This window comes from Siniperca chuatsi, linkage group LG4, assembly GCF_020085105.1.
Source record: "Siniperca chuatsi isolate FFG_IHB_CAS linkage group LG4, ASM2008510v1, whole genome shotgun sequence".
Taxonomy (NCBI): Eukaryota; Metazoa; Chordata; class Actinopteri; order Centrarchiformes; family Sinipercidae; genus Siniperca; species Siniperca chuatsi.
This window is the reverse complement of record NC_058045.1, coordinates 21560659-21573559: the sequence shown is the minus strand read 5'-3', so window position 1 is coordinate 21573559 and position 12901 is coordinate 21560659. Positions and strand designations below refer to the sequence as shown.

General features: G+C 40.2%; 1 protein-coding gene across 2 annotated transcripts in view; it reads right to left on the bottom strand.

Annotated features, from left to right (window-relative positions):
• The window catches only part of ccnd2a (cyclin D2, a), a 152757-nt gene that overhangs the window by 59256 nt on the left and 80600 nt on the right, over positions 1 to 12901 (bottom strand). The window lies entirely within an intron of this gene.

The window sequence follows — 12901 nt, the reverse complement described above, 5'->3', positions numbered from 1 at the left end:
ACATTTTGAAACAAAATGATAAGAATTATCATTTAAAACTAGACCCTATCCTATTACTGACAGTCAGATAAAACATGCTCTAACACATTCTGATTATTGTAAAAAATAAATCTTTGATGTGTCATACTTTCCAGTGAACCACTAGGCCAGTCAAATAGTGTATCTTTTAAGTGGATGTGATTTCCAGAACTGGGCAGTTCAAAAAAAAAAAAAAAAATCACAATTCTGCAAAAGTAGTTCTCATCACATGAAACTAAATCTCATAATATTGGTTTCATATAACATGAGAACAGAAGCTGGGTTAATACATTACTCTGCTAATATTTCCCTACCACTTATATGCACTTGAGGCCTTATCACTCATCACAATGACTTAGATGAGAAGAGCGGATTATTCCACAAAGGAGCCAATTGACTTTATGCTAAGTCTCCTTCCTATCAGGTGTAATATCCTGCTTTCCCCATAGAGATCATCTTATGTGAGCGATGCAGCGAAGCCTAAGGGCCTTTCACCACAGTGGGTCAGAGAGCTAGCTTTACTTCCGAAAGGTAATGCCCCACCCATCTCTCCCAAGTTCCTTCATTTAACAGTAAGACAAGGTTCAATTCACCTCGAGGGAACACAAGGAGTGGGAGAGGAGTGAAAGCGCGATGGAGCAGGGGAGGCGGGGAAGCTGTTGCATGAAAGCCAGTGAAATGTGAAGTTGTCAAAACACATATTTCCTTTTTTCCAAACAGAGTGAATACAGTGAGAATACAAAGCAGCTGAAAAGCAGAGAGGTTTGAATTAGATCCCTCAATCTTCAGTAGTCAGGAAATGGGATCAGATGAATGATGAGCACGTCATCCAGGACTTAAGATCCTGCATTGTCTGAGATGGCTTTTTAAACGTCTTCCATTATCCAGCCTTGTGTTTGAAACCTGAGCTCCTGGCAGAGCACATTAGTTACCCGCTTCCTGATAAACAAATGTAAGACAACTACACCAAGAAATTTAATTCAGTAGAACCTGACTTGACTATGTGTTTTATGTTGTAACTCTATCCAAACCTGTCTGATGGCATCTGATAATCATTACAGTTGATGAATGACAAACCAAGCAGCTCTAGCAGAGGAGCTGCAACTTCCCCTTTTCTCTTTGAAACTCTAGTTATCATTTTTGCGTTTTTCTCTCTGTGTCTATTTCTCTCTTTAGCTCCATGCATGAGTGTGCTGACAGTGTACAACCAGCTTTAAGGCCTGTGTCGTGTCCTGAAATGACAGCAGCTGCTGGGACGGGCCACACTGAGAGCAGCCGAATGCTTCAGTGGAAGGGGAATCTCCCACTATGAACAATGCTACTCTCATTAGTGATTCAAACAGCCTTTGCTGGGCATCCACAGTCATGAAGCAGAAGATAAACAGCTGCATTTTATCAGGGTATTAGAACATTTCTCTGTTGTGTGCGCGTCTGTTTGTGTGTGCGTGTGTTACGCAACATTAACAGTTCATCCAGGTGGGTGACAACAAAGAGACAAGGGTGCAGGTAGAATCCCAAACCTATTCTGGCTCCCTAATCTCTCCATTCTGACACACACTTTGATTTGTGAGGCAGTCCAAAGCCTGAGTAAATAGCCCATCCCGTCGCACCCAAGTAAAGACTGTGAGTAACTTTCAGCGTTTCAGTGTTTGTTCAAGGATGTTCACCTATCTTTTCAACCCCAGGTTAACTGGAAAAAAATCTGTTGATTGGCAGACTTCAGTGTCCTTGCCATTGTGAAGCGGTTTATCTGAGGTCTGTTAAGAAATCACCCTCTCTGTTTGTCCCTCGCTAGCATGACCAGGCAGCTGTTCCTTCACAGAGGTCAGGACTCACACTGACATATAAACGCATAAAAACACACAATGCTGACAGAGATGTTTCAGATCATCAAAGACAGAGGTAAGATAAAGAAGAAATAATAGATAACCAAGAAGAAAAGAGTGGAGAGTGAATGAGAGAAAGGAGACGGAGGGGACGAGCTGCAGGCACTTCATAGGAGGACAAAGCCATGGATTCCTGTCCTGCTTTTTCAGGTTAGTATCATTTGTTCTGAGAGAGAAAAAGACACTTTCTCTTTTTTTGACTTCACACTTAAACTAAGAAACTGATGGCTCTCATAAAGCATTGGGCTCTGTGTAGAGAGCTGAAAAAATCAAGTTATATCTATTCCAACCCATCTTTTGACATGACCCCACCCAAAACCAGTGAACCTTGCAGTAAAATAAAAAAAAATGTTGACAAAATGCATAATGTAAATACACATTGGTGTTGTCCACAGAGCTACAGTGACGTTTAGCTACAAGGGTAATGTTGATATGACAACTGATTTGACAGGGATAGACATGACAAAACAAATAATGAGACAAACATTACAAGGATTTCTCTCAGAAAGGGCAGGTGGGGCATGGGTGCGAGTTGATGTACATGTGTTAGTTTGGTGCACGCATGAGTGTGTGTGTGGTTGGGGGGTGGATTTTAGCTGTTTGTGTGGCTGTGTGTGTGGAATTGAACATATATCTGCAAACAAAACGCAAAGAATTATGTGAATACTACTAGTACTAGAGCTACCAGTACTCTCACTACTACTACTGCTAATTATGGATGATGACTAATGGACTAATTATGGGATGGAATGGGGAGGGAGTACAGGGGAAAGGAGTAGCCAAAATACACGTTTCGCTAAATTCATTAGCAGCATTCGCAATTCCAACCAATTTCAGTTTATCAACCATGTTTCTGAACCGGTCAGAATGGATACTGTTCATGAGAGAATCAACAAAAACCCAGAGAAATAATCCACATTGCTTCAGTCCGTGTTCATCAAATGCATATGTTTTGTGTTTATGGGACACATCTTTAGTCTGCAGTTGGAACTTCACTCGACACAATAATAAAAAGACAACTTCAGAACTGAACTGAAACATTATACTGATAATGGTTGATGAGGATGACACACTTATTAGGAAATAGTGCAGCAGGTGAGCTGTAAGTAGAGGCCTGATGGTACAGAGAGCAACTACCCTCACGCCAAGACAGAAAGCGAGAAAGCAGAAGGAGACAGAGGGAAGAAGTAGTGAAAACATGAAGGAGTTAAAGAGCATGGAGTTCACAGTGATAATAGTAATAAATCAGATCTGCTGTGACCCCACACAGTGTCCTGCAGTCTCTGTGTGTCCCACCCCAATCCCACACATGCCCCACTTAAGACATTAAAACCTGTGCTGACAGCTCAACTTGCTAACCTTTGTTATCCATCTACCCCTTCCCCCGGTAGTAGGACACCACTGGAAAGAGGAAGTGACAAGGCCACGGAGGGGAAAGGTCGACTCAGACGATGCATTTCAAATGCAAGGGAACAAGATGGATGGTGGTGGCTGCAGTGGAAGCAGCATGTTTTTACTAGTCAAAGAATCTCAAATAGTTTTTTTCACCATGTACAACAAATGTGTTTTGTTGCTATGGTCTCTCCCTGAGGCTGGGGGAGATGGGGGCAACTATAAGAAGCAAAGAGCAGAAGAGGAAAAGGAATGACTTCACGCTGCCAGGCCTGCCCTGCACTGCTGCACTTTTACTCGAGATGTTTTTCCTGTTGTCTCGGACTTGTCTTGATCTTGTAAATCTTTTGGTTTGGGTACTGGTCTCACTTTCTGCAGTCTCAACTGAGACCATTTATGTTTTATTTATTTATTTATTTTTAGCATACTTCTCCAGCCCACCACCGGCTGTCATGATTTTGGCAACAGGCACTAACAGGAGTAAACAAAACAGTAGAGGATGCCAAGCCAAAAAAGGTTACCCAGAGAAAACATGAAAGTCTTGTTCCCCCATTGTTTTGTCATTTCTTTTTATGTAGCATGTCTTTTATAGGGAACAGTCTTTTGGACACAGAACAAGACACTAAGGCAGTGAACTGGTTGTTAAATTTATATTAAATAATGAACAGCCTTGAAAAGCAAACACATATTCATTCTGTTACCACTGTCACTGAAGCTGGAGTCTATGATTATATTGCTAACAGTACTAAAGCTAGATCAGGAACTGCAATATCATGTTGTTGTTGGCTCTTCATCACTTAGGGTGACCATCATAACAAATGACAAATGTTACACTAAAATGATAAAATGTCAGTGATGCCAGCTGCTCATAAAAAACTGCATTTCACATCCACAACAACTGCAGCCTGCGCTCTATGAGGTAGTGACCTCAAACGACTCAGAGTCTCTTTTGAACACTTGAAATTCAATTTTACAGATTGAAATTTTATTTTTTTCTGCATCACAAACAATAATATGACCGCCACTCCCCCACTACATCACTGACTGTCTTGAAAAAAAGGGCTCAAGAGGAGTTTTGATGCCAGTTTTAAGATCAAGGTGGTCAATGAGGCAGAGAAGCAGTCCTAAAGCATTCCTGCTTGTTGGTTTTCAGTACTACCCGCAATGACCTAATACTACCAGAAGCATTAAAAGGACACATCAGAAGAATCGATACAGCAAAATCTCTGTCGGTTGACAAATCTGTATTGTCATATGATTAATGCTAACATGCCCCCCCAACCCCACTGCTTTTGGCTTTTAAAGTTTGATTAAGGTATTCATGGTTATGTTTAGTCACCAAAGAGCAGTTGAAGGTTTGGGAAAGACGACTGTCATGGTTAAGTTGTGGAAAAGTCAACATTGACAAGATGGGACGTGAACGCAGCCCCCAATGTCAAAGTCAAGCACAACTGTATGCCAAATCACCTCCCCTGACCTCCACACTCCACACCCATAGCCGGAGCTTTATGGTGTGTCTACATGAGGAGTTTCATCTGCGTTTTCGTCTGTCTCATGCGCGACTGACAGAACAGATATGATCCTATTTTAAACAATCCAGCCGGCTACTTTGGCCGTGCGTTTCACTCGTACTATACACATGTAAACTAGACCCGAAGTGTATTTTTATGCTTCAAGTCAATTATATTGTGTTGGGCTCTGAGGTTGTCATATTTAAGTACAGCCAAAAAACATCTGTTAACACATCAAAATGAGCTGAAAATGTATATTTCTGCTGGTAAAACAAGAAAAATGTCAGTGAAACAACTCTAAACTATATTATAAATGTGGCTACTGAAGAACATACGCTCCGCTTCTGAATTGGTGCCATTGAAACCGCGACAGAGTAGTGACTCTGTACATTCAGTGTACACTGCATTGGATACAAATATGTATGTTGCACAAGAGCAAACAGTAGGACACAGGGTTGTGATGTGAAATGTTCACAATAAACTGTCTATATAAAAAATCTGATGCATAATCTGCTGAAATCTAATGAAATGAAAGTAGATATATAGTTAATCAAATTTGAACAATGCTTAAAAACTAAATTTTCTCTGATCACAGGTTATTTTTCAGTCTCAAAATATCATTAATGCCCAAAAGCATGCCACATATTCATCTCTCTCTCTCTTTCTCTCTCTCTCTCTCTGTCTCTCTTTCTAACACTAACACACTGAATAACCAGAAGCTGAGTCTGAGGGCCACATTCTTGCCCTCTCCACACTCAACTGCCAACACAGCACGTGGCTTTGTGCTGGCTTCGCCGATGGCTCCTTTTAGGAGTTCTTAGTGGGTCACACGCACAATACACTTTGTGTTACCGAGCAGTGAACCTCCACTGAGGGGATCGGTGGTGTCACCAGGGTTCAGGTGAAGGAGAGGGAGACAGAGAGAAGGAGAGAAAGAGACGCACAAGTCGACAACGTACTGGGCTAGAGTTTGGACATGCATGCCTACTGAACACACTCATACTCAGCTCCTTCATGTGTTAAGGTCTGTCCCCAACCTGCAGTCTGACCAGTCACTCAGAGAAAATTACAGAAAATGTGACGGGAGAAGACTTTGAGAGGTCAAAATCTCCTAAATGAAATGAAAGAGGAATTGTGGGCTCTGTTGGCAATATTGCACTATGAAGTACACACGCACACACATACAGATATACATACTGTACGGACATAAATGTATACACTCATGCAAGCATACATACATAATCCATACACACACACACACACCTATCATTGCATACATACATACATACATGCATATAGGATACATATACACATGTATCCACACACGCAGGCATGCACACACATGGATATGTCCAACAGTGGTGAACAGCTGCATGGGTTGGTCTGGAGCGAGACCAGCCACCTCTTGGCCACAAAGAGCTGCTTGTGCCTCCGGTTTGCTAGGAACATAAAACACAAGAGATAAGACCAGACACTGTTTGCCAGGACCAGCTGACCTCCCCAAACAGGAACTGCAAGTGCAAGTGTTTGACACACACACACACACACACACACACACACACACATAGATGCAGGAAAGCACACACATGCATGTGAATTACACACACATACAGTACATGTTTGAATGTTAAATGACATGCAACAAGGTCAGATTGGTTGATTTGTTAAACCCCACCTCTGCTGAGCTACTTGCCCTACATTTCCAAGCTCATCTGACCACTTAAGCTCAACAGAACAGTCGACCTACCCTTAACAGCACTTAATAGAAAAGGTGAACTGAGGCTCTATTTGTTCTTAAGAATCAGTTGCTACTCCTGTTTACTTGCAGAACATGTTTTAAATATTTTAGATTGTGGATAAAGTTGTTGATCACCATGGGAGATAAAGATTTTAATTTCTTAAGAAGTGATTCATTATCACCATAACAAACATAGGTTTGCCATTGCAACCAAACAAGGACTGAGTTTTATTTTTGGGCTCAATTCACTGTATTTGACATCATTTTGTTACTTTATCGTTTGTGATTACACATCAAATGCAAAAATATTTAGTTTAAAAGATGTGTAAAGTGAGACTATGTCACATTTTTGAAAAGAGATATAATGCATTCTTCCTTACAAATGAAAATAAATGCAATAAAACGCATCATTGCTCAATTCTGCTATAACCTTACTTGGTCTGGAATAACCAGTAGTGCTTGGTGGCTAATGTTAGCTATTGTTAGCAAACTTTAGATAATATTTGCTGTGTAACTGACATTACTCAGAACTGAGTGAATCAATTTACTGACTTTTTGACTACTCTATACTTGTGCCACTCTTTGATTGAAGTTTTCAAATAATTTTAGGGTGATGAGATCATATTTTATGATGTCATACAAACATTTTTGTAAAAATCGTCAGACAAAATCCTCAATTTGACTAAAGTGATTCATCGGTTTAAATTAGTCTTTTTTTGTTAACTACAGGCAGAATGAGAAGGATTTGTCGGTTGCTGTTTGTAAACATATGATTCAAAGTTGGCCCTATGTAGAGGGAGAGAGAAAGAGAGAGAGAGAGAGAAAGACAGAGAAGTGGTGAATGAGGAGAGGGAGCGGAGTTAGTGAGAACAAAGCAGTGAATCATAGAAATAAAAAGTCATTTTCTGATTGTTTTACGGCGGTTACGTTCTAAAGTACAAATAAACACAGCCACAATTCTGCAAAATCCTGCAGGAAGGAGCCACATTGCCAGATTTTGTGTGAATTTATGCAGCCAGTGTGTCTGTAGTTCAGCACCACCCTCAGTCAAACAGACCTGACAGAGAGCAGAGCAGAGAGACGGAAACAGCGCTGTAACCTGGTCGCTACGTTTTTATCCCGACCTCACACACTGCATGCTGCAAAAAAAAAAAAAAAAAAAAAGAGCTGCGCATTGATTTAAAATTTGAATGCCAACGTTATGAACGAAGCTTCAAACTATTCGGTACAGCACTAGGCTGCAGTGGCTGCTGTTCAGGAAAAGTTACATAAGGTCACTTTAAAGGTTCTTTAAAATGCAGTGATGATCATGTGTTTAAAGAAACTCCCACACAGGTTTCTTATAAGTAGCTGGTAGGTGATACTTCAGAGGAAGAAAATTCCTGCTCTGAGATGTTCTGTGAAAAGAGTCAGATCTATTGTGTTCTGAAAAGCGCTAATGTGAGGCCAAGGAAACCTGCTTCAACAATGAAGCTGTGGTCTATTCTATTCTATGTGGCTCTATTTCTGCTGAGTCATGATTTGTCCAGTCACCACTTGCAGGCCCACACAGACACAGAGCCACACACACCATGACACAGTAGAGTCTGTGTGGCTTGGATCAAGGTCCACTCGCAAAGGGGAGGAGGGAAAACCCCCTAAACGTGACTGATGTCTTTGTCCTTATCGCTGCCCTTCTTCTTCCCCTCTCTCTCCGTCTGTCTATCCATCACCAGCCCTGTCTCTCTCTCTCTCTCTCTCTCTCTCTCTCTCTGTCACCTCCCCATCTCAGTCCATCTGTTGCTATCACAACTCCCTTCTATTGCTCACGTATCTGTCCTTGTTTTATGCAAAGCAGGCTTGTTTCATATGAAATCGCACAAAATTAGCATCAATTCATAATCTCGTGGGAGTTCCTGCTAAGTGCATGAACAAACTTGATGACCTTTTGGTGTTTTAAATATTTGTGTCCATTGCATCAACAGGGTGTGTGTCTTTGTAAAGCCAGATGTGTGAGGAAGATATCGATGGGGAGATATGGAGGCCAGACGCATGAATGTTGCTGCATCACCTAGCAGTTTATTTTAATAATTTCCACTTAATTCATCAGCTGTCCATACTGACCAGTGGGCCATGCAGCTGTGGCTCATTCATAACCTCCACTGGCCACCTCTCTCTCTCTCTCTCTCTCTCTCACACACTCAGATATGCTTCCTAGAAAAAATTACTTATATCTGCATCATGCAAAAGAGAAATGTGCATGTCCCTTAAAAAAACATCACACTCAATCACACCCTTGGGTGAAATATTAGCACGTATGGTTTAGAATGAGGCTTGGGGGATTTTGCAGAACTGCAGTTTGTATACAGAAGGTGGAAGCTTAAACATCTGTGTACGCAAATAAGAGAGAGAGGGCACTATGGTGACTGAAACACCTGGGACTTGGTCCCTTTTGGGAAAATGCTCAGTGTGTAATCCACAGATCAGTCAGAAACATAAAGGAGCTCACTGATATAAAAGGCAGGGAGATATGGATGGACACACATGTATGCACATACAGTCATGCATATACATAAATACGACTGTTTTGTTCTTAAAATACAATCTGAGGCATGTATCCCACAATGTTTTCTTATCTAACAGGTTATTTAATCTTTGGTTCATTTGAGGTCAAAAGGTTTAAGAAGTTATGAGTTGTGACAAACGTTTATTTTATAACCAAGCCTGGATTCTGAATGATTCAGCCATGGGACATGCAGACTATTCAAAAGAGACATCGATCCATATAGGGTTATTTGTGCACCAGTAAAAATCTATTGCATTGAGTGAGTGAGACTGAGAGTGTCACAATGATGAATAGACCAGAGGTTTGTTCATAGTGTAGCTCTACTTTCAAATTCCACTCATTCATGATCGTGAAGGGAAAATTGGATGAAGCTAACTGAAGAAGGGGAAGTTCAGAGAGAAAAACCAAAATGGCCACAATCAGCTGATGCTACAGGGCCTAGTTCATGTGAAATCTTACTTTCGATAACAGCAACATAAACGTACAAAATAGCAACAGTATGGAAGCAAGCAACAGTGTTTTGTTAATACCAACTTCCTCTCAGATAGTTCTGTCCCTGCACCAATACGCAATACTATATATGTGCTGTCTACAGGTAATCAGAAATGAAAAGGCCTATGTTATTTATGAGTTTATATTTCTGTGTCGTGCCAAATGTTTGGCCAAACCCATGTGGGATTGGAAGACACCCCTGTGTCCAACATAAAAAAATACAGCTAGACATCTTCTAGCACATCTACAAAGCCAAAATAAATGCACCGAAAAGCAAAACAAATACAGAAACTGCTCATGCTACAAACCTAATTTTTATCTTGATAAAGGGCTTTCCCCCAATAACTGGCTAGCTAACGGAATAGCCAACTGAGCATTTATGCATTGCCCATGTTTTTAAAAAAGTCTATTTTTGTTTTGATTTAACTAAACAATGTGTTCCATGGCTCCCAGTAAAAAAGTCAACAGAAAACTATGGAATTCATTTTCTATATGAATGCAATGACACATTCGAACAAATCTGCATTTTTTCCCCTTTCCAGGTTGACATACTGTCAACATTGAGTGCCAAAATACTAGATTTAACCTGGGGACATAAAGATCTACGTTTCTTAGGGTGTCTTTACACCTAACCTGTTGGATTTTATGATAATAGATATGTGATTTTAGTATGAATTCAAAAGCTAAACAGCTAAACTATTAAATCCACCTGCTGATGCTGAACTATTAAGAAAGTGATGGTAAAAGCAATCTTTATAAGCAACGTATATATTTATGCAAATCATTTGGTAACCATGGTGATGAGGAGGATTTCCCCTGATCAGTCAGAGAGTGAAAAAAGGTTAAAAAAGATGCGTTGAGCTTGTGTCTTACTCCATGTATTTGCAGCATGACACCTAAACTGTCTACTGAATGAGTTACCGGTCAATCTGTATAACTTCATGGTTACAGCTCTTGGTTCATTTGTAAAAAGCCAGTGTGAACATGAACTGGACTTTTCATTATTATAAAATACCTCGCCAAAACCATATTTATATTTATGTTAACGTTTACCTGGATTTTACTTTTACTCATATTGCTCTTCGCCACTATTGTTGCCATGACGTCTGCTCAACGTTGGCCCCACCCACAGAAATCTGTATACACCGCGAAAACCAGTGTTAAGCAAAGGGGTAAAAGAACATGTCAACACAAGGTCACAGACACAGACTGATGAGGTATGATATCTTTCTTTATTGTTATTTTAACGTCAGAAAGTTGCATGCTGTAGCTTTAATGATCAACTCTAACTCCTACAGAACACTATGGTGGTGAAGAAGTATATCATTGAATGAAAAGAAAATTTTCCATTTGTGTTACTCCAACAGTGATCAACTCTCTGGCACAAAGCAGCATTCTCCAAGTGTTTTTCTGATTACAGATAATTTCTACGTCACCTCCCCATGCCTCAAACATTCCATCGCCGTTTTCTATTTTGGATTGAGGTATTTGCCTATTTTTCTCTTCATTTAGCCACTTGAAAAAGGTCCTGTGATTGAGCTCCTTGTGAAGAACTCTCCTTCACTCCCAGAGGGATCTGACTAAACTTTAACTGTTGTCGGGCAAAATAAGTCCACATGACAAGAGGGGGACTGATTCCCATGTGATTGGTTGATAATTGCCATGTTTGGAATGATGGAAAGATTCTTTGAAATCTGTGTCGCCACTGTTCATGGGCAATTTACTGTACATGAAAGGAGAATGGCGGCATCACTGATTAACAGGAGCCAACATGTTAGAAGACTAACTCTACTTTTGGTGAACCCTGATCCAGAAATAATACATCAACTAACTGTCTAGAGGTAGGTCACTCACTCATTTCAAATGCACACACCTTAGTGGTAGATTCAGCTTTCCGGAGAAAAGATAATAATTGTGCAAGTAAAGTAAAAGTATGCACAAGTTAACACCCTTAACACTGATAAGATTTAATTTTTTTTTCCATTTCATTGCTTTCAATTTAGTCACAGTTTGACTTGCGTTAACTGCTATTGCAGTGACTCATAATCAAAAGGGTGGCCAAGCAGAGATACTGTAAATATGCTGTGCAGCTAACTGCCTGTTAAAATGTGTCAAACAGAGGTGAGCTGACATAATGATACATTGATAGCCTCTGATTGGCAGCAAACAGGATGTTTCTTTGGGTTTGCCAGAGAAGGATGTGAAACAAAAGGTGAAGTGTGAGGTGTGGTGAGCAGAAGGCTGCAGGTTTGGAACAGCTGAGAGCTTTCGTTTTGACTCAGCATGTTAGTACACTACTTTTCTGCTGCATCATGAGCTGAGCCACAAGTTGCTAAGACTATTACATAATTATGACTAGAAAACAATGGCAATGTGTGGTAACCCTCTCCACTTCATTTCATTTCAATCATAAGGTTTGCTTTGTATGTAAAATAATTATCCTTTTCAAAAAGTGAAATGGGTTGGGACAGTTTTTAGATTCCTGTGAAATCAATTGCCCTTTCTTGATATTGATAAAATGATCTACTTCTTCCTGTGTGGTCTCAAGATACTGATACTTTGATACTTTGTACAAAACAAATGTGTGAAGGAATTAAATAGCATTGGAAGCACGCAAGGAAACAAACAAATAAATTAATCCATAAAATGAAATAACAGACTGAATATAATATTAGATGACTTCTAGAGTGCAGTTTAAGATGTTAAGAATATTTATCTCTGTCATCTATCTGAGACATATGTCTGTCTCTCCTTTTACTGAATTTCAAGTTTATTAAGTACACCTAGCTAAAACTAATGCAGTCTAATACAACAGTCCTGCAATAAATAGTACATGAGTTCATTAAGTTTATAATGTTCAGTTTTTGTTTAAACTGTTTTAGAGAGGTATTGATTCAACTTTAGGGTAATTATGGAGGATGTAGTTTGTAGTTCTGTTAAACTGTGTAACATTATACAGAGAGGTGTTTCTATTATTTTGTCCGTGAGGGTAGGCTAAATAAGAGAAACATCTCTCTGAAGATTATAACCTTTTGATAGTAGGATTTATTGCAGGGCTGCCGTACTGGACTACATTAGTTTTAGTTAGGTGTACCTAATAAACTGGCAACTGAGTGTATGTGTGTAAATTCACTGTATATCCTGTTTGCCTCTACAGCTCTCAGCAGCAGCAGGCTCTAACTAGCACTTTCCTCTGTGCCGTCCAGCAGCTGCAGTCAGGGATAGTCTGACTAGCGCCCTCTATGAGTGGCAGGCACTAAATGTTTCTGGAGATGAGAAACTAGCAGAGCAGGGCAGGCAGCTGGACAGGGACAAGTGC